Source organism: Cyprinus carpio, chromosome A6 (assembly GCF_018340385.1).
Source record: "Cyprinus carpio isolate SPL01 chromosome A6, ASM1834038v1, whole genome shotgun sequence".
Lineage (NCBI taxonomy): Eukaryota > Metazoa > Chordata > Actinopteri > Cypriniformes > Cyprinidae > Cyprinus > Cyprinus carpio.
The window spans coordinates 17,394,932-17,420,901 of NC_056577.1; the positions used below are offsets into that span (position 1 = coordinate 17,394,932).

Consider the following 25,970-nt stretch of genomic DNA (forward strand, 5'->3'; position numbering starts at 1 on the left):
ACTATGACCCATTACTCCTTTTGTATTTACAGAAATAATTTGGTTTCATTTAATCTTTCCCTCTCATCTCTGTCTCTTTCAGGTGAAGTGTTTGAGGAGGGAACTGATTGAGGTGGAGGAGAGCAGGGACTCTGGCCGTAAGGATCTGATGGAGGCCCACCGAGAGCTAAGGGGGTGTTTGCAGGACAGGGACACTCAGCGGTTTGAGGGTTTGAAACTGAAGAGAGGTTTGGGAGATGTTGTGAGAGAGAAAAGAGGCCATCCAGGCTTCTTATAATGGACTCCGAACAGCTGTGAAGAGAGCAGAGTTTTGAAAACAAACAGGTTTAGCATACTACACATTTTTTGAAAATGTTTGATAATCTTTTGTATTACATACCTGTTTCCTGTTAGCTTGGCTAGCAGAATATAACATCAGATCATCACTTAATGTGATTTTGAGTGGACATAAACAAAATTTAATCTAAAACATTAGTTTCAAAAAGAGGTTCTCTGTATGGTATAGCCTAAATATCAGCAATTCCCTGTAAGGCCCAGTTTCTTTATGGAACAAGAAATTAGCATCGTTAAAAAAATATTAATCTTCCTCTGTTTTAGTTCTTTTTTTATCAGTTTGAGGCGAGTGGGAGAAGAAAAGGATCAGAGGCTGACAGTGTTAGTGGAATGTAAATCCTCCCTCCAGCAGGAGGTGCTGAAGCTGAGAACCAACCATGCGTGAACTTGAGAAATCTCGCTTGCAGGCACGCAGATAAGTGCAGGAACCTGCGCAGACAGGTCAGGGCCCAAGAAATCAAAGGTTTTTCTTTTATAATCAGTGCCTTGACATTATTTAAAAAAATCAGCATGTCATAATTTTTCAGGTTAAATTGTTTTTATAGTTTAGCCATTTACACATATACAATGGAACAAAATGTTGTATTACCAGGTCTGCAGTGCATCCTCATCCTCATCAAGTTTTGTATACATTGCAAACATTTTTGTAAAATAAAAAAAGCGTGTTCTCTGAGCAGGTGAAGACATTTACAGGGTCAGTGCACTCAACAAGGGCAAGAGTTGAGTGACATGCAGGCCACACTGAACCATGAAGAGCACAGAGAGGAGGAAATGAGAAAGGAGACCTTTACTCTCAGACAAAGGGTACTGGAAAGCGATGCTGGCAGAGAAGCAAACCTGAAGGAGGTACAACACAAACACTGGCATAAATATAGAATCCACACTCACATGCAGTAACAACACTTAAACTGTTGGAACTGGTCTGTCTGTTAAAGGCTGCAGGTTTGCAGCGGCATGTAGCAGAACTGGAAGAAGCACAGTGCCAGGAGGAAAAGAGGTGCAGCAACAATGGCATGATAATCTTCAGGAGAGCCAAGTGACGCAGTGTGTGGAGGTTGCTCGCTTGGAGTGGGCACTGCAGGAGGGCCCAGGCCCAGCTCAAGGAGCTTGGGCTGAAGGTGAGTCTAGCACAGGCCCGGGGTGCCACAGGGGCTGGAAGAGCAGCTGGGACAGAATGAAGCCATATGGAGAAATCTTGAGCACAGGTTGAATGTTCTCAGTTCTACCCTAAGACGTACACTTGGAAGCGGACGTGGAAGACAGTCGCCCGCACCATGGAGAACTCGATCTGGGGAACAGACGGAGTCACTCACCATGGAGAACTCGATCACCTGTGAAAGGTAAGGCATTCTCAGTCCAATAATGAATTGGGTCTCTGTAGCAAAGGTCAAGAAGAAGATCACCACTCTTATATTACAAAGGATTCTTTTCTTAATATCTAAAGGTTATTTAACAATGTGCTGCTAAAACTTACATGGTGTTCTAAGTTACTTGTGAGAAGAATTAAATAAAACCTTCTGTGTATACCCTCAGGTGAAATTATGTCAGATGAGTACCTGGGGTGAGTGGATTTGCCGGTGTGTTTCTCTGTCCCCCTCCCGCAGAGAGGAAGGAGAATTGGATTGGACTCAGTTACATGTTGCTGCGTAGCTTCCAGCAAGAGCCTCAGGGACACAGAGAGAGAGAGCGGGTACCTGACACCTCTAAATTGCCACAAAGGACACAAAGGCATCATAAAAGCAGTCCACCCAGCTATACTATAATTATGCTAGACTTCTCTTTCAGTTGAGCTGTTAACTGCTTGACTGAATTACTCTATTAGAACGTGAGGTAGAAACAAATCAGTCTGAATTTGTGAATAAATTATTCAGTTGTTTTTTGTGAGCTGGATCCAACTTAAAAGAATGATTTTGTTTACTGATCAGCAATGCTGCTTTTTTATGAACTCCTATTAACATACCAAGGAGAGCCAGGGGTGGACCGTAAGATTTTCAGTGAATAATGACTTAAACTTTTGGTCTTTTCTTCACAAAAAATCTCACATAAACTTTTTTTTGGGCTGCATTTATGATACTTCTGTGTCCATTATTGTAACTGCATAGAAGAATAACTAGTACATTCTTCAGAGTTTCTCCTTTTGTGTTCCACAGAAGACAAGGTCATACAGGTTTTGAACAACATATTTGAATGAACTATTCCTAAGCTTAAACATAAAACTTAACACACAGTATACACTTCCCCTTCTCATAAAAACCCAAGATTTGCAGGATTTGACCTTAGCAATGTTTTGTTTTTGAACATGACCATTTAGGCCATGGGCAAAACTATAGTGAGGGACACATACGAATGGAGGATACGAAACAACACAAGGTGTATCAATAATCCATAAGAACAAAAAGAACAAAAACAACCCTTCTCTTTGTCTTTCTCTTGTGACTGTAGGATGAGGCACAAGCACAAGATGAGGCGGTTCAGCGTGGGGAGTTACAGAATAGGATTATGAGTGAAGAGCTGGCCAAAATGAAGAACAGCCAACAGATAACTGAGGCAGAGGCCAAAGCACTGCAGGTTAACACTCATATATTCTACACTAACACAAAGATAGTTTGCAGAGTTCAGTGCAGGAGTGATCAGCAACTTTTCAGGACAGAAGTTAAACACTGTTTTAAAAGATGTATGCATTATCAATTACACATGTTTGGGGGGAAAAAAGTTTTTTACTCCACTATGAAAACACTGAATGGGATTTTTACTTCTGGAATCCAAGCGATGCACCAACTCTCTCCCCACAGCACCACAGTCAAGATATAACAGAGTAGGAATTATCAGTGTTCACTGCCACTCCACAATAAAAACTCTTTGATGAGTTGCATATACTGTTGTATTCAGGAGAAGCTGGAGTGCTACCAGACCTCTGAGGAAAGTCTCGAAGTTGAGCGTCGCCGTATGAAGGAGACCTGTGAGGCCACGGAAGCTCGAGCTGCCAAGCTGGAACTCACACGCTGGGGGTTGGGGGGAGAGCTGCAGCATGCCCAGCTCTGAGCCACAGAGATGGAGTCAGAGGTCAGCTCACTGCAGGAACGCCTTAACAAACTCCGCAGAGAACTGAGAGACAGTGAAGAGCGTGCTTCCCTCCTGAAGGTGTGTGTAGCTTTGTGCTGTGTCTAAAAGGATATCAGTCATGTTTGAGCAATATAATGCAGCACTGTTGTTCCATTGTAGGTTGAGGGTGAGAGGTTGGTAACTGCCTTGGCACACACAGAACTGCAGGAGAGCCAGTTGAGGGAGCAACTGCAGGCCATGGCTGCATCCCTGACTGAAAGCAATGCTACTGCAGGAACAGCACAGGATCAGGGGCTGCTCAGCTGCAGCAAGTTCTCACAGCCAGCGAACATGACTGGAAGATGCTGCAGGTCAGTTTTGGTTTTTATAGTGTGCATACGTTTGCAGTTTGATAACTGCCTTACAAGTCTGGACCATATACATCAAGGTAACAATACCCTAGCACCAAAAGTCCTACAACAGCCAGACAGAAGACAAGCTTGAACAACTCAAACTTGATGTAACTTAAGATAACCTTATTAAGCAAATTCTCTTTGAGGCTTTATTAAAAAAAAGACCATAAATCATTTTTCTTCTTCATACGTGAACTCACACCACAACCTTATTAGTTTTTTTTCATGTGTGGTTCAGCTCTTCAATCTGTTTTGATCTCAATTCACCTCAGTTTCACCATGTACATGCTTTAATTGAAAAACCCTACACCGATCATCTTACTACCATTGCCACAATGTGAAGTGATTTATGCTGTGGTTGCATAAACGTTTACAGATTTGATTATAGTATATATATATGCTATATAATATATATATATAGATTATATATATATATATATATTATTTTTTACCTTTGCTGTCTTCCTGTTCCCCTGAAAAGTGCTGGATGACGGGATGCATTAAAAACGCAGGACTGAACTCCCTTAAAACGCAGGACTGAACTGAATTAATTTTCTCCAGGCTCCTCTGGAGGGCTTTTAAGGCTTAGTATGAGGTCTGTTTTAAAAATGCTGTACAAACAAAACAAACTGCACCCTCAGAGTAATTCTTTTTCAGTTTGCCTTGAGACCTGACCAGCTCTTGCCAATAAATAAGTGATCCAGAGGAGAAAAATGAAAGAAAGAGTGGTTAGAAAGATAAGAACACAGGACATGGTAGTTAGTGAGGAGAAGAACAGGCCTCCTCATTAAACCATGTATGTGGGTGTGTGTGACAATTATGGCATGTGTGGAGTGATGCCTGTTCCTACTTGTATGTGTGTGTATATGTGCACAGGAAAGGTTGGATAAGACATGGGAGGCTCTGACTTAAACAGTAGGAAGCAAAATCATGGGTTGAGTGAGAGACTACAGATCCTGCAGAGAAGCCAGGAAGAGTCTGAAACTCAGGGTCTCTGAACTGGATAAACAGAAACGAGGCCTTCAGGAGGTTATGCACACACACATACTCTTAAAATTTACACAATGTTTTGAAGGGTTAGTTTGCCTAAAATAAAAAATTCTGTTATCATTTACTCACCACTCCTCATTTTGTTCCAAGCAACCCATAAGACCAGCATTTGTTCATCTTTAACTTGAATATCTGTGTGGGTGTGTATATGGTTTATGTGTGTACAGTTTTATTTATATATAAAACTTGTTAATATAATTTGGTCTGTGGAGCCAAAAGCAATAAACATATACATTCTTAATTTCAAGCAAACTTTTTTTTTTTTATTGCATTTTTGTCACCATTGTGCGCCCCTTTTCCTCTGTCTCTCAGTAGAACCATTTCTGTGCCTTAAAAAAAAAAAACAAAATTAAAAATAACATAGAACCAAAATGTGTCAGTTGAACCGAAATTCAATTCAATTCTCAACCCCAGCATCGTACCTTAACCAAATACAAACACACTTAGTGTTATTATCTCTCCTTGTTAAGCTGAGGAGAACATGGGATCTACACCAGTTGTGGTCTGGACAGTCATGTTAGACGGTGTGTCTTCTACATCTCCTTTAATTCCTTAGGCTGTGAGACAAAGGGCAACAAGCTGACCAGGAGGTTCAGCTATGCACTCTTGCAGGACAGAAAAGGATCAGCTTCTCAGGAGCAGGTGGCTACCCTGCAGACCACTGCACTTCGGCTGCAGGGAGCGAAAGCTGAGCTGGAGAGGACACTGCTCCATCCGGAAATTGATCATTCATCCAGGGTGCTTCTCTGCCTGCTGCCTAAGATCACGGGGATAGACTCTGCTGAGGCTGTACAGACAAGCAGTTTTAAAAAAGGATGATGGATTACAGAAAAAAATATTGTTATTACACTAATAATAATGTATTAAAATGCTAATTTAATGTATTATGCTAGATTAAGCTTTGTTTGTTAATGTCATTTTCTGAATAAAATGTAAATTGGTTATTGGTCCCAAGTAAACAAACAAGTCAAGTCAATTTCCAGTTCTTTTTTGTATTTGTATTGGATTCGGCCTGTGGACAGGATGTTGTTATGTGTTTGTCTCTGCAGTCACAGATCTCTATCTGGGGAGGCAAGACTCCACTCCCAGAGGCTCCTGGAAGTGATGGCTCGCCACAGGACAAGAGCTGGCCCTGGAGACAGAGTGGAATGAAGGACTCCCAGCAAACAGGCTGAGAGAGCTGGCACTGGAGGCCCCAAGAGGCAAGCTCACTGGCGAGAACGAAGGGGTCCACGTGCTGGAGGAGGAAAAACAGGTGTGAGAAACAAAAGCTAGCATAAAAAATGTGATGTATTGTAATAGTGACATCTACCTCACATTTTTCAACAGCTAGAAGCCTTTAATATTAATAAAACTGACTGCTTTGGCAATAACTGCTGTGTGTTTCTCAGGTTTGCACAACTGAAAAAAACAGTTGAATGCAGGAGATGTAAGAGGAGGCAAGCATATGAGAAGAATGATGTTAGATTGGGGCTCTAAAAAAAAAACCGAAATGACTTGGGGAATTCAGCCCCACGGTGACCAACTGTACAGCTTTTTGTTCCCAAACATGTTTGTAGGTCTCTCAAAAGGCTTATAACCAATGAAACAGGGCCCTGTGATGCTAACATGAATGGACTTAATGCATACTGAAAGGGTAACACACATATATTTCACAACACACCACTTTTAGATTTAAAAAAATACAAAATCAACATACAAAATCTGATCTCAGGGAGAACTGTTGGACTGCATTTGCACAAATACTTTAGTGGGGAATTGGGTGTGTAAATCCATGGATCCATGCCATAAGAACCATTAACACCAAGCAAAAGACCAATCAAAACAAAGAATTACTGTTTCAACCAAATGCTTCTCAATTCCCCCAAATTGTGTTAAGGATGTGTGCAGCAAACTGTTGAAACAGACCATAAATCTCCCCTAACAGCTTATCCTTGTTCATCTTAGCTCAGTAAGCACAATCTCAATTCTGCATCACACACACTTTAAAAAATAAACCCTATCTGTAACCTACCTTACATATTTCACCCTAGGTCCCCTAAAACTGTTTAGCAAACCACATAATTATTCTCTCTATTTCCTTTCTTTTTTATAACATGTTATTCTGTAGCTGACATGATTGATGACATGACTGAAATGATGATCCTTATTTAATCACACAACCATTAAGAGAATACGATCCATCTGTTTCAGTAAGTACCAATAAGCTAACTACCACCGCTAGAGTGAATCAGGACAAGAAAATGAGTCATATGTCTTTATCTACAAATGTTGTTTTTCATATTAATGCTTCTATATTGTGTGTTTCTCTTATTATGGGTGTTAAAACAATTTCTAATTCATAATCACTACGTTGTTACAGGTTATTCCATGTAATAACTATTAGAAAACTAGTATTTTTTATGAGTCAATAAAACCATACAAACAAGAAAAATAACAATGAGATTGATTTTTGTGGTCTAAAGAATTGCTGTCAGCTGGCTTTGGTGTATTTTGGATAATTGCTGTAGTTTTATGATGATGTGTGCAAATAAGCTTTATAATTACCTATAAAAAGAAGTCTTCTGTGATGGATTCCTCCTTCCAAGATTTGATTCCCGCCACTTGGGGGATAAAACCCCCTGGTTAAAAAGAATCTCATTTTATTTTAAAAAAAGTTGTTTCAGGCAAATTTTCAATTATTTTGAAATCTTGCTTGTATGATTAATTTAGGGGGAAAATTGGTTTTTCAAGAGAGTAATAAATCTTGTCAGTAAATCTCTATTCCAGAACCAAAAGGGCTTTTGTATAGTTGCCTCCTTTTGAACAGAAATCGTTGTGTAACATATACAAAGAAATGCCCTATGTATGCATCCTCAGACACATCCCAACTCTTGACAATGCAATGTGGTAGTGGTGTACCACAACTGAGACTGTTCCCTTATGGGTCGGGTAATTTCGCAGCCAAACGTTGAGGAGCTCAGACAGGAGAGTGCCCTCGTCAGCGTCCCTCTTTAAGCTGACCCTTTGATTACCATAGCTCCACCCAGTGCTTATCCCAGTTACTGTCTCTTCGACAGCTATTTGAAAAGGAGAGTACTAATCAATGCAAGGTAGTGAATCCCTGGGGTGGGGGGGTGGGGTCTGGGTCTGAAAGGAACTCACTTTGGCAGGCAGAATAGATTTTAGTGAGGCTATTCTAAAAAACTAACCTCAGGACCAAGTCACCTGGATTGTAAAAAAAAATCACTCTGCCTCCCTCTCCTTTCTCTCTCTCACTCTGTTCATTTCGTGAGCGGGCACAGAGCACAGCATCCTTCTGAGCACCCGCAGCACACAGAGCAAGAATCTCCCCCTTGTTATAGACCACCACCCAATCCAGTGCTGACAGAAAAAGATCTGAGAAGGGAAGGTGGAATTAGAAACCCAAAAAAGGAAACTTAAACAGAAACAAGGAGAAGAAAGACAATGCTGATATTAGTTGGAGCATTTGCACTGGGGTTTTAAAGTGTCTCTGGTGTCCTGATCTTAGTCCTCTCCTCTCCATTCCCTGTGCAGACACGGTCATGGGGGGCTGAGGAGACTGTGTCTCTCCATGTGCATGCTTCTCATTTTGCTTCATGGTGGTGGGAGCCGGCTGTACCCCTGCAGATTCACCCATTCTTGCCTGGATGAGGGTGGACTCTCAGACCATCGCGCAAGATGAGGGGGGTTCAGGACTGACTTAGCAATCTCTGGTGGCTTTCCCTTTCTTCGGAGAACTGCACATGGGACTCTATGTGAGTATAGACTGTATGTTTGAACGTGTGGAGTCTTGTGCAGGAGAAGCAGCTATTTCATTCAGTAGCTTAATTGGTTTTGTGTATGTTGTCTTTGAGGGAAACAGAGCCATGTTCTTACGCTTGAGAATTGGATAATGAAACTCCCACACCACAGGTTTAACATGTCAAATATGGCCACACAGGTGAATGAACTACTGATACTTTTTTAGTGAAGAGAGGCCAGTCCTATATTGCTTCTGCAACACGACTGCACGCTTAAACTATGGCATGAGAGAGTGATAGGGAGAATGAAATGACGAAGGATGACTGTCACGCGGAGAAACAGTTATAGAAAATGAGTGGTGGTGAGTTCTCTGACAGGTCTCTGTGCTTTGGATTCAGAGCTGCGTCCCTGCTTTTGGTTGGGTATGTGGGGCTTTTGATGCTGTGGTCTTGTACACTTCTCAACCTCAGTGCAGAGAAGCTCCTTCCTCATAAATTCGACACCATCTGTTTGTGATGCAGCATCCTAGTCATATTATTCCCAAAATATGCTGTTTCCATCCAGGGCACCCATCTTTACTACCAACTTTCCATCCCCAACACCCTGCCCAGCCTGGCTGAGGTACCATGGCAACAGAGGCTAGGTTTCCAACTGGGCTACAAGCAAATGGATGAATGAGATCACAATCCCAATGCAGCAGACGACTGACGAGCAGACATGCCACACAACCAGTCTCTCTCTCAGCCACTACATGTCATTCAAAACAGCTGTGCTCTTACAAATTTGAGGTGCAGTATTGTGTTTTCCTATTTTAAAGTCATGAAGTCACATAGATGTTCTGGCAAATGCAGCTTGCTTTAATAGTACATGGTTGTCTACAGAACTTGTGATGCATCTGCTCATTACCCTCAGTGGTATCTCATATCTCAGAGCACAATGTAAATATTAATGTGAACTGTAGACAAGATAAGACCTGCAGTGGATAGCAGTGAAGATCTAAAATTAGATTAGCTCAATGTGATAGAGCAGAAGACGACTGAAGGTACAGTTATGGGTGGTAACTACAGAAAGGGTGCACCGAGTACAAACTGGGAGGAAACTGCAGGTCGATCAGAGTAATATTTTGCAAGTCACTGGTGCATTGAGGCATGCGACAGCATTTAAACTGCAGTCATAATTTCTGTATTGCATTCAAGCTGCTTGAATCAAAATCAATTACACTTCAGCTTTATTGTACGCTATAGCCATATGTTGATCTCTTCCACAAGGGAGCTGCTGTTGAACAGGTGAGATTTTGGAGAGTACACAAGGGCAGATCCCCATGGATAATTTCTTCCGGGAGGGCATTCCAAGCCTTCAAGCCTTGAAAAAACAGAAAAGCTCTTGAACCAAACAATTTGAGGTGGTTCTTGAGAGATGTCTCAGGTTATTACTGTAGGAGCTTCCCTAAAAGGAAAAGAAGGATCAGTACCGCCTGCTATTGCATGTTTAACTTTCTGACCTACTCTTTCTGTCCACCCCCAGTCATCTTTCTCACTTTTTATCATTCACGGCCTCTTCACGATAATTTGAATACCATTTATAATATTATAACTAATTCAAAAATACGCAGCTCTGCCTCAGCTTCAAGCATGACTTTCAAGCATGGTACTTTTTATTGTGAAAACAGGGAGTTGTTCACTTCTATGCCAATAAATACATGCCAGTGCCAGTATGCCAGTGGCAGAATATATGCCAGAATTTTTATTTTTGGGGTGGGCCTGGGCAAAAGTGAGTGGGTACTAGGCTAACTAACGGATGGATTTGTGGTGTAGCGCAAATCCCAAGAGCCCCTGAACCACGAACTCAAGGGTGGGTGGGAGCTGGTTCATCGCAATATTGTAAATAGATGTAGTGTTTTTAACCAGGAAGGTGAGCCAATGGATATCACACATGCAACGTGCAAAGTTATGCGGTGAACCTCTTAATCTCAGTCGATTCACTAGAAAGTGAATGTAAAAACTGACGACGCTTTCAGCATCTGACGCTGCATTAACGGTGCATATTCTCTCAGAGACGACGAGAGACGAATCTCCCGGTGCATTCCAAATGGTATATATCGCCCTCCGAAGGGCACTTCGGAGTGAAAAACAATCGTGGCCGACATAATAAAGGGTCGTTCAAAAACTGAAGTGCTCAAAACTGGCCACTTCAAAGGGCCCTTCAGAATGTAGGATTTCGGACTCCCATGATCCTTTGTGCAGATTCTTTGCATGACAACACGGCGCCTCCGTGTTGGCCGAAGCTCTCACTCCAGAAGGGCACTTTAAGAAACAGTTGTTTGGTCCTCTACACCCTTCGACCCTTCGAAGCTCTCACTCCAGAGGGTAAACCCTTTGAAGGGAGTCGGTGCATGAAATAAAATGTTTTCATTGATGATTGCTGTGTTATTAATTTTAATTATAGACCTATAATTCATTGTAACAAACCTTTTTTGAAAGCCCTTTTAAAAAACATTTTCAATGAGGAGTAAGCTAGCCTAATCTTCATTATCCTCGCAGCATGTTAGTTATGTGGTAATGCTATGAAATTATTGTGGGGCAAATTAATTGTAATATCAATTTAATAATAAACGAAACTTAATAATATTAATAGGCCTAATAATCAGAAGAATGTAACAGGCTTACATTAATTGAAAATGCCAAATTAGATGTAACTAAAGCGTATAAATTATTTTATTCAGAAATGTTTGTTTGTGATTTTTTTTTCTTATTTGTTCACTTTGGTATTTACATTAATAGGCCTACAAATTAGGAAACAGGTGCAGTTAATCGTCAGCGTTAGTCACAAAAATTTATATAGGCCTTTAAAAAAATAGGTTAATCTTTGTGAGGACGACTGGCAACAGCTGGTTTTAAATTCTTTACACACCGCACACCAAATAACTTTGAACACCAACTGAAAACACTGACTGAGCTCAAATGACATTCATAATCGGCCTGACATTTGTGTTTCCCGACTTCACAGAATGAACGGGTGTGCGCTTGGAACTAAATGTCTTACCGTTACTTGCGGACTGATGGACGGGCTTTTTCCCTCGTCAGTGCGAGTTTTTAAAAGTATTTTTTTATAGAATTATACATTGCTGCTGTTTTTCTAACATTTTCTTACATAAAGCTGCAAATTACAGTCCAACTGAATGGGTGAACACGCACGAATTTATATGCGAAACAGCCTGGATAACAATTGGCTAACGCTGCTGTCAATCAAACTCATCAAGAATTATGCAAAAACACATTTTATTTATTTTAGTTATTTGAGATGTTATAATAGTTCTCTAATTGTGTTAAAATTGATTAAACAATAATCATTTAACAAATATTATTTGTATAATAAACTGGGGGCTTAACTGTATAATAACCCATCAGGCCCGTCCACTGTCTACGCTCCTGCTATATGCTCATTGTTTTTTCCCCCAAAAAACTAATGCTTTAGTTTTAACATGAAACTCTTTTATTAGAAAAAAAAATTATTAAAATTAATGCTGTATGCTCTATCCTGTATATTTGAGGCTCACTGCCAGGAATTATGAAAGCAGGTTATTTGCCATCCAGGCTCTATCAAAGAAAGGAGAGATCCATTTAATAGAACCCAGATGCATCTGTAAAGTGTCTCAAGGATGCCAAACAATGCAAGCCCTCAATTAACTAACCTTATGAATGACTGGAGTGAAGAGCAGAAAGGATGAGATCCCAGGTTTGCACGGCACAGACTTCCACAGCAAATGCAAAAAGTTTGAAATTATTTTGAATAAAACTGGTGTAATACCATAACTGATTTTCGGGAACCTCAAGTTAAGAAACCTCCCAACAACTTGTTTGTGTGGGAAGCTATAAAACTATGTTTTTAATTGTTTTAGGCATATAATTGTTCATCCAACAGCTGAGTTAAAGCAGAATAGGGAAAATGATGGGGACAGAAAGATTTGAGGTTTCACGGCACACTGAGAGCACATCTGCTAAAGCTCATCCTCAGCACTTCAACACTTCATGTTTGCGCAACTATAGAAAGGGAATCTTCAACCTTGAGGGATTTTCCTCTTTATCTTTTTCTCTCTCTATCCTCTTTGCTCCTCTCCTCCTCCTCCTTTTCACTTAAGTAGCCCAAATATTAGCTAAGTATGTGAGGACATATGTGTGATTTTATTAAGAGCTTGGTAGCTTATCATGTAATGCTTTATGTCAAGATAAGCTATGTGTTGTGCCAAGCTTTGAGCTAATATTTGGACTTAATTCAATAGGGGCAGCCACTGAAATTAATTTCCCTATACTGGGCTTAAGTTATTTTTCCAAGAATAGTGAAAATCGTTGTATATTATTATAAGATATGAATGAGTGCAGTGCCATAATGAGGGTCATGGTTTGGCATTCTGTGGAATGCCAGTCACGATAACGAAACCCACCAAAACCGGACAATGGGCGTGGAGCAAGAGGGGCCAGGGTCAAACATACAAACACATCCATTTCAGATGTTTCCTCAATGTACTACCAAGAGAAAGTAAAAGTTCCCGTATCAAGATTCAATGTTTTGCCAAGCTAAACTTAGGTCACCTTTTCATGAAGGTATTTGTTTTGGCATCCTTTTCCCCAGGTTAACATTCATTTTAGTATTAAAATGACTTAGCTCCAAAGAAAACCATCCTAAGAAAACTTATGATATATCTGGTGAAGAATAACCCAAAAAATACTTTGTCACAGAAGTGACACCTTGTATACCTAAAAAAAAAAAGTATTAAAACAACAAATAGAACAAAATAAACAAAAAAAAACATTGCTTTACTTATATACTTAGCGATTATTTTGTAATTGGCGATGGCAAGTTTACGCATGTTATCCACTTCATCAAACCCCCCCCCCACCCCCCTTCTCCCAACCCCGCCCCAGTTTTACATTTTACACCTGACTGAATTTTACATCCCAGATAGCTTACCTGTATAAAGTAGGATATAATTGTTTTATTCACTTTTAGTCTGTGGTTAGATCCAATTACGCCATCCTACTTTTAATAAGGTATTAGGACATGGAAGAAGAGCAGCAAGCTCAACCTCTTCCAGATGCTTCAAATAGATCAGAACAAATGCTAGGACATATTACAGCACCAAGAATAACTGCTAATATAGTGCTTAGTGAGATTTCCGCTGCGAATTTAGCAGCAAGGTAAGCAATTCCCATGCATTACCTCAGCAAACAGTTGCTACTAGCTCTTCAATACTTGCACTGGTCAAAACACTGCTGTCCCTCCTGGTTGTACAAGTCTCTTTTCCCAGTTTACTGCTTATATCATTAGCATGCTACGGTTTTAGTACTGCAGCCCATTCTCAAGTGTTTTGTTCATCTGTTAAAACATTTACTCTAAATCACACTTTGGTTCCTGTCAATGGTTTGTATCTGTCAGTGAACTGTGCTTGCACTTTCCACCCCTCCATCTTTCCACCTCTCCCGCTTCTCTCTCTTTGTCTTTTCTTTCATTCTCCTGCTCTCACAGGGCTCTTTTCAATGACCCCAGAGTTGTGGCCCTGCAGGCTTCACTCTGCTTCTCCATGTTAACCACACTCTTGCCACTGCACGCTGATGCAGAGAGGGGAAGACTGCGGTCGGGCCAATTAACCAAGCACCTGAGACAGGCCAAACAAAACTTCTTCTACTGTTTTTACAGCAAAGGTTTCAGAATTATGGTTTCCATACGCATGGGGAGAGGAGAAGAAAGGCCACGTGTCTGACATTGCCTTTGTTGCTGTTGCTGCTGCCAGAACTGGGTACAGATTAGTGAAATGAAGGGACAGGGAAGTTGACACTGGGGAATGAACACCTGGAGAGGGGTGTGACTGTGCAGGTGCAAACTGACTAGCATAAGTTAGCATTAGACACATACTCTCATTGTTGCTCTGTGCTGTGACAATCTGATATGGGGTAGAGAGGATGACTTTAGAAAGGATTTCAAATTTTCAGTCTGTTCACAGGAGAACTATTTTGGTAAAACCCCTACACATCTCTGACCATTTCTTCATTATATTTAACCTACATCTTCCTACCTGTGTGCCACCTGTGTTACTTTTAGACAAAACCTGTGTTCTATTTCACCCTCCTATCGTTCTACTGGAGTGTCTTCCTCTCTTCCCTCACCTACCCATTTCTCCTCTCTGGATGTTAACGCAGCAACTGACACTTTATGCTTTACTTTAATTCTTGTCTAGACAATATATGTCCTCCAGTCCAGCACAGGCTACCCCTTCTAACCCCCTAGTTATCTGATGTTCTTCGTGACCACTGGTCCAAACTCAGGGCAGCAAAGAGAAAATGGATCAAAGATCTGTCCTTCCTGGAGTATTATATCAGTCTTTGCTTTCATCTTTCTCGGCTCAAGTCCATACTGCCAAATCTTCATATTTTCACAACAAGATCAACAGCGCTACAGACACAAGTAACCGCTTCAAAACATTAAATTATCTACTCTTTCCCCCCCTCCACCACCTCCCACCACTTCTAAAACAGCTGATGATTTCGCCACATTCTTTACAGACAAAACTAGAACAATCAGTACTCAGCTCTACACACAAGCAAACTAAAACCAACCGCATCCATGCCTAAAACTTCCCCCTTCTCCCTCTGTCCCCTAACTAAGGCAGAAATATCCAAACTTCTCCTCTCCAGCCATCCTACAACATGCCCACTAGATCAAATCCCCTCACACCTTCTCCAAGCAATCTCCCCTACACTTTTACCACCACTCACACACATCATCAACACATCTCTTCTCAAAGTCACTCCCAGTTGAAATGCAGGCACCAACTGGATCCAAACCACTCAGGGTTCAGAAGCGGCCATTCAACTCAGACGGTGTTACTGTCAGTCACTGAAGCCTTACGGATTGCAAAAGCTGATTCCAAATCATCAGTTCTTATTCTGCTGGATCTATCTGCTGCTTTTGACACTGTGAATCATCAGATGCTCCTGTCCACTCTGTCATCACTGGGCATCACAGGGATTCCACTTCGCTGGTTTGATCTCACTGGTAGGTCTTTCAGGGTGGCCTGGGGTGGGGAGGTATCCAAAGCACATCAACTGGTCACTGGGGTCTCTCAGGGATCAGTTCTTGGACCCCTCCTCTTCTCCATATACACTACATCACTGGGACCCATCATACAGGCACATGGTTTCTCCTACCATTGCTATGCTGATGACACACAGCTCTATCTCTCATTTCAACCAGATGATCCACTGGTAGCTGTACAGATTTCAGGCTGCCTGACGGACATCTCGGCATGGATGAAAGAACATCACCTACAGCTCAAGCTGGCAAAGACTGAGCTTCTTGTCTTCCCGACTACTCCAATTCTACAGCATGACTTCACCATCCAGTTAGGCTCATCAACATTACCCCATCAAGTTCAGTCAGAAATCTTGGTGTAATCTTTGATGATCTTTGATGACTTTCAAAGACCACTTTGCAAAAACTGGTAGTTCTTGCAGGTTTACATTGCATAACATCAGAAAGATCAGGCCTTCCTAACGGAGCATGCTGCAAAACTTCTTGTCCAGGCCCTTGTCATTCTAGACTGGACTACTCCAATGCTCTTCTGGCTGGACATCCATCATGCACAGTCAAACCTTTACAAATGATTCAAAATGCAGTGGCATGACTGGTCTTTAACGAGCCCAAAAGAGCCCACGTCACACCTCTCTTTATCTCCCTGCACTGGCTGCTGGTTACGGCTCGCATCAAGTTCAAGACACTGATGCTTGCATATAGAACAGCCTCAGGCTCAGCACCCGCGTACTTCCACTTACTCTTATGAATCTACAGACGCCTCGAATATATGTAAATGTAAATGTAACGATTGCCTCATGGTTACCATCACAAGAGGCACAAAATCACTTTCCAGAAACAATTTTGTTTACCGTTCCTGGCTGGTGGAATGATCTTCCAACCCCTATCCGGAATGCTGATTCCCTGACATTTTTCAAGCGACAGCTAAAAACTCACCTCTTTCGTCACTGTCTGACTTCATCCTAAAAACAATACTTTTCTCTTTTCTTTCATCTTTCTCTGTCTAGCTTGTACTTATTTAAAGAATGCTTAAAACTTGGTATGACGAGCACTTCCTGTGTCTGTTTGCCTCTTTAAGATGAATCGCTTGATGTATTCCCCAATTGTAAGTCGCTTTGGATAAAAGCGTCTGCTAAATGAATAAATGTAAAATGTAAACTATTGAGGAAAGTTTGGTTGCAAAACCTACACTTAAATGATGAAGCAGAAAACTATGGAATAATTTCACACACCCCATTGGCCTGTTTAGTGAATTTGCATGCATATTCATATCAGTTGGATAAATCTGTGCCCCGTGAATACTCTAAGGTTTCTCCTATATCAGCCTGGCTGGACATTCACCACAAGAGTAGACTCAGTCAACAGAGCAAAGCCAGTGGTCAGCAAAGCAAGGGTTGGGCTCTGTGGTTACTTTAGAGGCAGCTATAAAGGCCTCATCCTCTAAAACCATTTCTAGCGGACAAGAGCCAGGGCAGGTGTGTCAGAATGTGTATTTGTGTCTGAACAGTGCACCGGTTTTTTCTCAGTTGCGAGATGTGGATGTCTGGCAGAACAAGGCAGCTGTCTGTTCACTGATGGGAAATGGATACATCTGCCATAGGAGCCTGCCTCACTTTTTAATCCTGAAATGCTACTGCTTACTCTTATGTGTCAACACACTGCTGGACACCTCAGCCTGTCTCCACTTATTCCCAGTCAGCATGTTTCATACATCATAGCAATTTGATTACTGTTCCAGGCCATTCGCAATATCTACTACAAGAGTCACTACAAGAAACTGAAATTTTTTCTAAAGTTATTGTAAAATCATTTGATTTTTGTTGGTCTACAACTTCTTTGACTCTGCATTACTCCTGAGTGAACCAAACCAGTCTCTGTCGACAGGTATACTTAAGTGTGGAAAGAATTTCATGGAAATGAAATATGTTATTTGTGCAACTCAGAAAGTGAACGTCCAAACATGCAGCTCATGGTGTGGTAAAGCTTCAGCAGTGGAATCTGGGAATGAGTGCCAGGAAGGTGTGCTGAAGGGAAGCTTTGTGTCCTAACTCTGCTAACCCTGCGCATGTACTTGCTCTTCTTTTCTGTATCTTCAAGGTCAACAACAATGGCCTGGTGTCTTTCCTGAGGGAGGTGTCCCAGTTCACCCCAGTGGCTTTCCCTATTGCTGGAGACCGCAGGGTGGTGGCTCCATTCTGGGCAGATGTAGACAACCGACGGGCAGGAAAAAAGTTTTCTATCGAGAAAGCAAAGATCCTGCCATCCTGAGAAGAGCCACTGCAGATATTAATCGTTACTTCCCTGAGTTCCCTATTTTTGCCACTACATGGGTGCTGATTGCTACCTGGCATCAAGTCACATTTTTTGGTGGCAGCTCAATAACTCCGGTACCAAGTTCATGACCTTTAAACTAACAAAACCAATGGTATTTTTTGTTATGTTTCCTCTAGAAGAACATCTAACACAGGGTTTCTCAGGTCTGACCCTCAAGGTCCACTGTCTAGCGGAGTTTATCCTTGTTAAAAAATTAAACTCTGAAGGTCAGTGGACCTCAAGGGCCAACGTTGAGAATTTCTGATAAGTAAATGAGAGTAAAATGATAAGTAAATGAAAATTATGAATACTGGTTGTGGCAAACTGACTGTTCTCTGCTTTTCTCTAAAGGTCAATACATTTCAAGTAGTTTTGATCACAGATGGTGAGCTCTCCTTCACCATCTTCCAGTACCACAATATTTCTTGGACAACAGGGATGCATGCCACCAGTGGTGGTGACCTAGCAGGCTTGGGAGGCATAGCTGCACAGGTAAGGTCATTGCCTTTACTCACGCTGGTTTTTAATTTTGACTGAAATGACTTCAGTGACATTAAAACGTGAAAGAATCCACTCTGAGAGAAGGCTTCCCCACTTCCACTCTCTTCCTAGGCAGGTTTTAATGCTGGTGATGGGAGGCGCTATTTCAACATCCCAGGCTCTCGGACAGATGATATTGTTGAAGTTGAAACCACCACAAATGTGGGCTATCCTGGTCGTTGGGTCTTTCGCATTGATGATCTCAGGTGCAAGTGGGCAGCTGCAATGACTCAGGTACACCACCAAAGGAAAGGGAAAAAAAAGAATCAGCGTATCCAACAAATTAGTAAACATTATGGACAGTACATATAGGAAAATATCAATCTGCTCAGATACTTTTCCATTGTCCTCCTCAGCGTCGGTCTGTGCTAACTTAAGGCCCTGTCAAAATGGTGGCCGTTGCATTGATGACTGCATCACTGGAAATCCCTCTTTCACTTGCTCGTGTTTGGCTGGCTTCACTGGACGCAGGTGCCAGATAGGTAAACCAATGATGAAATCCTTCCATCCTTCACAACCTGTACTCATCCTCTGTGTTTGTCCTTGCCAGGAAAGAGAAAGTCAGCTTGTAAAAGCAGAATTCCACCTGCAAGCCAGGGGGACAACCTAAGGGAGAGAATTTCCCCTGGTCACATCTGTATGTAATACGCATACAGTAGAGTCTATCCAATGTTTTGCTGTGGTCAAATTATTACCTTTTCCTCCACCCCATGCACTTTTATGATTCCCTCGTGTTTTCAGCTCCTGTGTGCACATCTAATAAAAGTCACATGTGATATTTGTTTTTCTTTTGTGTGTTTTGATAGAAGTCGATGAGTGCTCATCATACCCCTGTCAGAATGGAGGGACATGTGTGGACAAGATCAACCACTTCATCTGCCTGTGTCCAGTGGGATTCATAGGGACAACATGTGAGACAGGTAAACACCCAATTCTTTAATTATCAGACTCCAATTTCAATTATGCATTGTATGTAAGCTCAGGGGAAAAAATGCTTCAATATCAATTAGAAACTTGCATTTCTAAAAGGTCCAATGTGGATTAAAATAGCACGTGAAAATGTGGATGTGAGTTTTGAACTCAGTAAGCACTTCTTTTCGTGCTGTGGCCTGTCTCCTCACTGATTTTGTCCTCCCCTCCTCCCTTAGCACTCTGCTGGCTTTAACATCCTTCTCGTTCCCACAGTCCAGCCTGCAGAGATGTATCAAACCTCTAATACCTTTCACAGCCAGAAGTGCATAGTTTCAGAGTGAGGGGAACGGTGTGGAGGATATATTAATCAGCTGAATAAATATCCAGTGTGTGTGTGTGTTTATTGCCTACAGACATAGACGAGTGCCAAGAGACCCCATGCCTCAATGGAGCACAGTGCATACAGGGTGTCGGCAACTTCACCTGCGTATGCCAAGCAGGTTACACTGGGTTCCTATGTGAGTCAGGTGAGTATGGATATTGGTAGTGGCACTGAAAGGCCATGACTTTCTCCAGGGAACATTTTCCTTTTTTCTGCATTAGGCCCCCACTTATTCATTTGACAGATGGTGTTATCTAGACTGACTTCATGAAGACTGCTATAGTACAATACTTTTAAGGGCAGCTAGTAAATGGAAATATATTAGCAGTTACTTTGATTTCTTTCCCTGTGTTTTTCATTTTGGGTCAAGTTTTATGTTCCAAATATTCAGAGCTCTCTGAGCAGACCTAGATATGACTTTTTAGGAAATAGCACTGACATGATTCCTGTGCTTAACAAATTGGGCTTTCCACAATAGAGGTTACTGAGGAAATGCAAGCCCAGTTGGGAAGTACTCCGGAAACGAACCGCTGGCCTTTGCATATATTAAACCCTTGTTTCAACATGAGACCAGATTACTGTTAATACTAGACAACCGGTCAATGAAACTGTACACCTGCACGAACTTTCATACATCCTCACATCTTAAGATATTGATTGAATCAAAACCAAGCTGATCTAAGGATTGCCTTTCTCACACTGACAAATTACTCTCTACACTGACATGCATCTTGTGTTTTGGAATCCAGATATCAATGAATGTGTGTCCATGCCATGTTTGAATGGAGCTGTGTGTGAAGACCTGGTGAATAACTACACTTGCACCTGTACAGCAAACTTCACTGGAAACCTTTGTGAGACAGGTGTGTTTTCACTCTTGAGTTCAACCCACCATATCACTTTATAAATACCAGCCAACACATTATCCAGTCTTTGTTTTTTGTCTCCCTTTGCAATGGGAAAAAATGTTTAATGATAGAAGATGTTTACACAGCCAGGCACCTACTTTCCACTTTATATTTGGCTAGCTGTAACATTTTTCAACTGGGACTGACACAAAAGAAATTGAAAAATGAATAAAAAAAGAGGGAACACTCTGGGATAAATATGCTTCAGACCACATGTCTGACCAATTGAACTGCAAATAATGTAAGCCTCATCACATAGTTATCAAATGCTTGGTCAACTCTTGCCTGCTCATGAAAAGAAAACTTCACTCCAGTATCAATAAGATATTATAGTTTCAGATGACGTCTGATTAATTGAACTGATTTCTTTGCAAATAATGTCATCATAATTATCAGATGCTTGGTCAACTCTTGTCTGAGGTTGAAGTGATTTGACCAACCTCTTTAAGAATTTTTTTTTTTTCAATGTGATTTGGTTGCAGATTTGTGGGTTTGCCTTAATTTCACTTAAAGGGATAGGTAACCCAAAAATTAAAATTAGATGTTTATCTGCTTACCCCCAGGGCATCCAAGATGTAGGTGACTGTTTCTTCAGTAGAACACAAAACAAGGATTTTTGGCGTCAGCCGTTGCAGTCTCTCAGTCTTGATAACAGAATCTATGAGAGAAAAAAAAACATGCCACAGAAAAATCCAAATGAAACCCCGTGGCTCGTGACGATACATTGATGTGTAAAGACACAAAGCGATCAGTCTGTGCAAGAAACTGAACAATATTTATATATAGTTTTTTTTACCTCTGATTTACGCAATGTCCGAACTGTTAGAACTCTTGTGAACGCGCTTCACAGCAGCCCGCATCATCTTCTTCCTTTTACTTTATGAGTGCATTACCGTCACCTATCTCTCAAGTGGACCATTGACACTCCTGATTGAGATTGTAGATAGAGTGTTTATGGTTTATTTGAGAGATAGGTGGCGGTAATGCACTTATAAGTCTGCGATCCGCCATAAAGCAACAGGAAGTAGATGATTCAGGCTGCTGTGAAGCGTGTTCACAAGAGTTCTAACAGTTTGGACATTGTGTGAATCAGAGGTAAAAAAAAAACTAAATAAATACGTTTTAGTTTCTTGCACAGACTGATCATTTTGTGTCTTTTACACATCAATGTATCGTCACGAGCTGCAGGGTTTAATTTGGATTTTTCTGTGCATGTTTTTTTTTTTCTCATAGATTCTGTTACCATTGCCAAGCATTGTATGATTGAGAGACTGCAACGCCTGAAGCTAAAAATCATAATTTGTATTCTACTGACAGAAGAAACAAAGTCACCTACATCTTGGATGCCCTGGGGGTAAGCAGATAAACATCAAATTTAAATTTTGGGGTGAACTATCGCTTTAAGAGATATCACTTATTAATTTTTTTGATAATGTATTAGATCATGCTGCCCAAGTAACACCTACAGAATATACTATAAAATGTTTTATTTTACCCTAAAACAGAGTTAGTTGTTATGGAAAATTCTTCTACTACTGATGCTGCAAATCAGACAGGTATGTAAAATGTTCTTCAAGTTCCTGCTAAGCTTTACCACCCTCTCTTATTCTTAAAAGATCATCACACATACTGCACGTAAATATTTCACTTACAGTGCCCTGTGATGGAGAGAGTTGTGAAAAGCGTCAAATCTGCGAGTACATTGGCTCTGGACACTACAACTGCACCTGCACCCCCCCAGGTTACTATGGTGACGACTGTGAAGGTACAGTACTCTCTGACTTTAAAAGGGTCATGAACTGGCCTTTTGAAATTATTTTATACTGTTGTCTGAGGTCCTCTTATGATGTTTGCGTGGATTTTACATTCAACAACATCAAAATCAATAAGTAATAGGCTATTTCTACCCTGGTTTTGAGGGCAGCTCGAGAAACGCTGGGTTTTTATGGGCGTGCCACATTGAAGACGTGGAAGTAAACGCCCACTGCTCTGATTGGATAACAGTTTTGCATAGTAAACTTAGTAAACTAACTAACTATGTGTCTGTTTGACAAGCTACATCCTTCATAGTTGGAGCCTTCTGTGACTTTGGTTAGACACGGACACATAATCAGGACATATTAAGCGATCTCTAACAAAGCACTAGTGACATGAGGCTACAAATATTTTTTTACTCACATAAGTATGCTGTGCCATTCCTGTCAGATCCAATATAAAGTCTCTCTGCAAAGCCAACATCCGCCTGTGTCTTGTTTACAAAGGAGTCCGCAATGAATGAACGCTCAATGTTTTACTCACGTGAGCTGAAACTTCATTTAAAATAAAGTTCAACCACGCATTCCTAATATTTGAATCCGAAAGAAGGTTATGCAGCAACTGCGTTCATCCACAACAGTGGGTCAATCAGTGGGCGGGGCCACAGAATTAGGCATTGATATTCTCTGTGGAGGTGGTGTTTAACCTATCTATTACGGCATAGGTAGGCACATTCCAGGATCTGGCATTCGCTGGGGTCTGGTGTCAATAAAAGCTTTTATTTCAGTAACATGGACGTTTCAGCTCTGAAACTTACAGGATATTCTTTTAGTACGATGACCTCTTATATGTCAAAAGCTCAAGTAAAAGTTGATTTCTCAGTTCATAGCCCCTTTAATGCATAGTAGCTACTCTCCTAAGTAATTGGGCAGGGACATGGCACACGGGAGAGAAAAGGCAGACACCACTATCCCACAGGAATTTGAAGCACTGCCTGAGGAAGACTATGCAGCCGTGATGGATGAGCATAATTATCCAAACCTATGCAACCTCACCCAGTTTACTGCTCAGACCTTGCAGCAAGTTGCTTGATGTTGTAAATAATTGTTTATGGCACTTTTTTTTTTTACTACTTTACCAACAAGAGGAAGGGCTCTTGTCTAGAACTTTAAAGGGCCTGTGTTTTATGAGACACTCCTAATGTTTGGAATTCACTTCCCTGCCACAAATCAGGTAAGATTTGTTTGGACGCTCTAACATCCAACCACAAATCTTCAAAGACTCAAGTTATGAAGATGATATGAGCAACATCCCTGCTCCCTGGGTCACTGTGTACACTGAACACTTTGTGCCCCTATAGATTTAAAAGCACATTGGTGAGCTATAGCAAATTCATCCTACTCTTCCACCTGGAGCTGAAAATAACCGTCAATTCTTACATAGACTCTCCTAAATCTCCAGAATGCCTTCCTGTCTGGCTCACTTGGAATGTGTAATGGAAAAATTCATGCAGACCTCTCAAAAAGAGAAGGTAGAAGCTCACAGTATATGGCCTAGGAGTGTCTAATGGGACACTGAAATCAAAGAGACCGACCTTACGAAACAACAAATGAAAATAGCTTCAGCGAATTAGCAACTATGCTAAACTATGCTCACACACTCACACAATGTAACATTCCCACACCTGCTTCAACCGAATTTACACTTTGTTCCAGTTTTACTGATGCGAACTAAGAGTAACATTTTCCAGTGGTTTGAATGTTTACTTATCCAGAAATGCTGACCTTCTTCCAAAAGTGTCTCTTTATCTGTCTCTTTCTTCTCTCTTTACATCACACCTAAATCCCTACAGAGGAGGTTTCCCTGTCAGAATGGAGGGGTTTGTGTTGATGTGAATGGCACCTGTGAATGTCCAACAGGCTTCACTGGACTCTACTGTCAGCTTGGTATGTATTAACTGCAAACAAATACAGAATAGTTTCTTGTTTCTACTGTTTAAAGGCTACTTGAAATAATGGTAGAAAAGATACGTGTTCCAAATTCAGGAAGCGCTTTTTCATCTTCAGGCCAAACACTCAGCATTACACGTCAGCTACATGTCCGTTAAACACAAATAATTGACAAGTGGCTATTGAGGAATTGCTCCGTCATCAAAGCTGTTCCACCACTAAAGCGTCGCTTCTCTGTCCTATGTACAGTTAGCTAACAGTGGAACAGTGTGTAATTACACTGTACTAAATTATGCAGTTTTGAAAATTCACCTAATTGAGAATCATTTGGCCTCATGATGGAAAAATACTAAAAGTGTCTGTCAGTCAAAAGGTACCTGCTTTATTGATTACCAGAGAAAACTGTATCCATCTGAAGAGTGTGGGCAACCTTTTATTCAACAAAAAATATTTCAAAAAAGTAGTAGTACTGCACACATATTTGTATAACAATTAATATCTGTAATATTTTGGTGTTTTACTCTTTAGAGGTAACACAAACCCCCCCCTGTAGTAACAACAGGCCGTGTCCGGATGGAGGTCCATGCTTAGAGTATGGTGGCATGTACCTCTGCACCTGCAAAACTGGTATTGACTTTGATCACAAGGACTTCTACCCATATGGTAAGAGCCCTTGGAGAACCTTGAAGCCATGTGCTAAGCATGGTCTCCATGACAAATGAACACATACTGTGCCAGGTCGTCACAATGGCAAAGGTCCTCAAAGCAACTAAGGCTTCACATTGAGTAAATGAGAAAAGGAAAGATTTATTTGCATGTTGACAATGGGAAGAAAATGTTTCAACTTGGCTATTGAAATACACAGATGATCTATGCTATGGTGTGCATTTAAATGAAATCATTACAACACACTCAAATAAAAGTTACTAGTGATCGTTTAAAAGATGATCACTTGCTGTGAAGGATCGTGGTGAAGGTGGTATGTGTGTGTTTTCAGTACAGCCCCAATCGGCCGTGATTCCTCACCGTGTCAGAATGGAGGTTATTGCTATGAGAGAGACGGAGGCTACATTTGTGAGTGCAAGCACGGCTACAGAGGAAAAGCATTGCGAAAAAGGTATGCTACATCTGCTATCCGTGTTAACATTTTGTCCTTGCTTGCTTACATATTAAAAGGTAGTCCCATCCACAGAAGTTCAATCATTGTGCATCATGTTGTTTAATGCACCATACAGTATATCCATTTTGCAGAAGTCATTTTGCCTACTTGCTGGTACATACAGCATTCTTCCTTTTTTTTTTCTCAGTCAGATTAAGTATCTGTGCTTCTAGTCCCTGTCGTAATGGAGGCTCTTGTAAAGAAGAAGCTGACAGCTACCGATGTGTCTGTCCCTACCGTTTCACAGGGAGGCACTGTGAAGTGGGTATGTGTTTAGTGTCAGGACAATTTTTCTTGCAATATGTGGTTTTCTGGTGTGAATATAAATATGTAAAGGAAATTCTGATGATGTTGTATAAACGAGTCATATTAGTTTGATACATA

The 25,970-nt window shown here is 41.1% G+C and overlaps 2 pseudogenes; both read left to right on the forward strand.

Annotated features, from left to right (window-relative positions):
- Positions 1–6,013, forward strand: part of LOC122134642 — a 45,788-nt pseudogene extending 39,775 nt beyond the window's left edge.
- Positions 6,014–8,412: 2,399 nt separating this feature from the next.
- The window catches only part of LOC122145414, a 28,515-nt pseudogene continuing 10,957 nt past the window's right edge, over positions 8,413–25,970 (forward strand).